We start from the raw sequence: 704 nt of genomic DNA on the forward strand, positions 1-704 counted from the left end.
AAAAAAAAAAAAAAAAAAAAAAAAAAAAAATAAACCCCCCAAAAAACCAAAAAAAAAAAAACCCGGGGGGGGGGGCAGGGAAGAAGATATAACTACTATACTTTTTTTTGAAGTTGTTACAACAAGCAAACGGAAAGGACATTCTTGGGGGGGAGGGGAGAGAGGGAGGAGGGCGGGAGGTGTCGGTGAAGGGCCATAATAATCATATACATTGTATATTGACAAAATAAAAATTAAAAAAAAAAAATCATTTGACATTGTCAAGCTTTCTAATTGTATCCATTTCTAGTGAAAGTAAGTGATATTTCACTGTGCTTTTAATTTACCTTTTCTTGATAACTAATGACATTGAACTCCTTTTCATGTTTCTACTTGTACATTTTCTTTGCAAAGTACCTATTCAAATCTTTCCCATTTTTTACTGGTTTTTAGTATTTTTATTATTAGTTCTTTATGTATTTATAATATAGATTGTGTCATATTTTATATTATTTAATTCATATTTCTTTTGCATCTATGTTTATATCCTACATAGTGATTTATAATATTTTTATTATAGTTTACTATTGAGTTTTTCATATATTTTGGACACACGTTCTCTTTAAAATATATGTACTGCAAATATTTTTTCCTATTTTCCTTGCAGCTCGTTCAGTCATTTCCTTAGAGATTTTGTTTGTTTGTTTGTTTGTTTCCTTTTTTTT

This window comes from Galeopterus variegatus, unplaced genomic scaffold (genome assembly GCF_000696425.1).
Source record: "Galeopterus variegatus unplaced genomic scaffold, G_variegatus-3.0.2 Scaffold1029, whole genome shotgun sequence".
Lineage (NCBI taxonomy): Eukaryota > Metazoa > Chordata > Mammalia > Dermoptera > Cynocephalidae > Galeopterus > Galeopterus variegatus.